This window comes from Elaeis guineensis, chromosome 4, assembly GCF_000442705.2.
Source record: "Elaeis guineensis isolate ETL-2024a chromosome 4, EG11, whole genome shotgun sequence".
Taxonomy (NCBI): domain Eukaryota; kingdom Viridiplantae; phylum Streptophyta; class Magnoliopsida; order Arecales; family Arecaceae; genus Elaeis; species Elaeis guineensis.
Window position 1 is genome coordinate 31,706,551 of NC_025996.2, and position 3,184 is coordinate 31,709,734.

Genomic DNA, 3,184 nt, shown 5'->3' on the forward strand with positions numbered 1-3,184 from the left:
TTAATATAATCACCAAAATAATGGCCCTTGCTATGGTATGTTATCGCGGAAAATGATAGACAATAATGAAAAAATAACGGTATTAATTTCTATTTATTTTTTATGACTATCTAAAAATGTACAAAAAAAAATAATGGCTATCATTTGTATTATGATAGTCAGTTATAAAGAAAATAATTGAAATAATGAAAATAATAACTGTTATATTTGTTCACACATTTATCTCAATAATGCAAGAAGGGTTGGTCGAAACTATTACGCTAACTGTTAAATAGTATAACTTCATTATTCAAAATTTTAGAATTATTTAACCCAGCTTCACCGTACAAAGTAACTGGGCTCCAGCGGCAGCAACCATAGTTAGAAGTCACCAAGACTTTTCGTGTCCCATTGCGCATGATATAAATCTCATAGGGAAAAAAATATTTTAAAAGAATTATGAAATCTAGTCCATCACCTGGCAAGCTAGAGCCCTCATATCAAACAATGTGATAAATGATTAGTGGTAATCTACTTTTAGGTGGAATTTTCATTTAGGGACTATTTGGGTAATCTAACGGAATTTGACTGAATTTTCTGCTAAATTGGTGGATAGATCACTCATTTTAAATATGACCTATATTTCTACCCAAAAAAAAAAAAAAAGGACCTATACCAATCCAACACCTCCCAACTCATGGGAAGGAAAAACAATAAGACATTGCTAGATCTTGTTTTCTTCTTTTTGCAAACATTCAGGCTTTAGGCTGAGACTTGAGCAGGTCTTTAAAGAGACATAGACCGGTCATGCTCCTAGATATTTTTGCAGGAATATCTAAGTAGGCACTCAATAGTTTGGTGATCAGTGCCTCTGAAAAAGGGTCATTCCGGCATTGTTGTGGCTAGAACATAACACCCCAACCAATGTATTTCTCAAACATTTGATCTCAAGACATGTCAAATTTTCTAAAACAATGGTATCTTAGATGCAAGATGCATGGCTGTGTTATCCAAGCCAGAATGGAGAAGGGGCCTTGAAGATATCAAGACTAGTTCAACCTCATCTAAAAGCCACTACTTTTGTATTTATTTGCATAAGAAGAATTCAGCTTTATCATTAGCCTACACTCTTCAAAATCTTTACCGTGGCTTAGATTCCTTTTTTACTCATTGAATCCTAAAATTATGGGCATCCTCCACCATCTTAGAGCTCATTCAACAACTCATCTCTCCAATTTTAGATCTTTGGAGCATCAAAATTATATTAGAGCATTAAAAACAACTACGTACGTGAATTTCAAACACAGACCCTATCCCCGCAAAACCTATCTATAAAACTATATTTTTTAACATAAACAAGATCTAATCCATGACAACTTCATCCATCGTAGGATAACAAAAATAAATAATTATAACAGCATATGCATTACAAGCAGATGACACTTATAGCATAGACTTGAGAGGACGAGCCTTCACGGGCTTCCTCCCTTTCTTCCTATAATTTCTTTTCTCCACCTCATCATCACTGTAGTCCACCTTGTTGCTGCCCTTTCCTTTATCCTCCTCTTCATCATCGGCCACTGCAGTGGCATGCCCATCCATAAATATAGAAATCTCTCTATCTTCATCTTCACTGACACCATCGATCGCTACCGTCACTGCTGCCGCAGCTGCATTAGTATCACTGCTCTTGTTGCGGCCAATCTCTCCGTCGTCCGATCGTCAGTGTCACACACCTGCAAGAGAAGTCTGCACGGACCGGAGATGCCTCCGGCAGAGACCCTTCGACGATCAAGTCAGAGAGGAGACTAGACAACAGTGGAAAATCAGAGACTTAGCGGGAGAGCGGGAAAGAGAAAGGGAGCTCAAGAGCTAAGAGGCGCTTCCCGGAGACCCAGCCCTTGGGACTTTGGGACTTGGAACTTAGGCCTTACCAATACTGTTGCCTTACCCCGTTTTATAGTAGAATACAGTATGGCTCTATCATTGATGGTGCAGACAACTGAGGAGGAGTTGTCAAATCACCGTGGACTGTCAAATCGCCGTGGGCTGTCATGTCGTCGTGGGCTGTCAAGTCACTGGGATCAATCCATGTCCTCGGTAGGATAATGCCTCAGGGCGGCAGTGCCGCATGTCCTTGACAGGACAACTGCCCATAGCGGTCGTACAGCGTTTGGGTGGTCTGGCCGACCACATGTCGGTATTCAACTATCGAGACGTCGGATGATGGCTCAGGAACATCATCGGCTGGTTTGATGCCTCGCGAAAGTCAGACGTCGGCTGCCACTCCCGACAGTGGGTCGGTGATTTGGACTTGACCGCTTAACCGGTCGGAAAACAGTATGAGTCTGTTCGACCGACATACCTTCGATCGGATATCGTCGAAAGTCCTTGCCGGGAGTCATTGTCGGAGCCGTCGGTCGGTCCGATCGGTAGAGTCAGGCGTCGGCGCAGAGGAGTCGGTCGGTATATCCCAACAGCTTTAATCACTTCTTCTTCTCTTTCCTCTCTAAGACTCAAACCCAGAATAGTAGTAGTAGTAGAAGTTAGTACCATCTCCAGATGCATCTCCCTTCCTCTTCCGGTGTTTATCACCATCTCAAATTTCTACGTTGGTTGGTATTGGACTATAGCTGGGCAAGGTGGTAGTGGCAAAGCCAAAGGGAGTGGGGGAGGTGCACCAGTCTCTTGCAGCACCATCCTTTGCAGTCACTTTTCTTACGGAGGACAAGAGTCTCGGGGATCTTCGTAGCAACTGAACCAATCTCTTTCTCCATCCTCTTCCTCCTATCCTTCTTCATATTATTATTAGTCTTACATTCCTTCTCCTCTTCTTCCTTCTCCATTCTAATCTCCTCACTGTCATAAGAATATTCACACAAATATTAACACTTGGACATAAGAAGTTGCTGCTGCAATCATTCCTCTTTTTTTCATTATATTTGGTGGTTTGGAGGTTTGGGTTTTGAAGCAGTAGCACTACTTGTACTTACGAGAAAGGAAAGAAAGTAGAATAAAGGAAGATCAGGGAAGATGCGTACCTCTTAATGAATTGGGTTTCTCTTCAACTTTGATACCGTTTGCTGCAATGCACCTATTGTCATCCTTTGCATCCTCTTCTTCCTATCAAATGCCCAATATTGTGGATTATCTCCGACGGGGTAGTCGGTCTGAAGCCAAATAGCTGCACCTAACTATTGTGCGG

At 41.8% G+C, this 3,184-nt stretch overlaps 1 pseudogene; it reads right to left on the reverse strand.

Annotated features, from left to right (window-relative positions):
• Positions 1-1,422: 1,422 nt before the first annotated feature.
• The window catches only part of LOC140857290 (uncharacterized), a 7,443-nt pseudogene continuing 5,681 nt past the window's right edge, over positions 1,423-3,184 (reverse strand).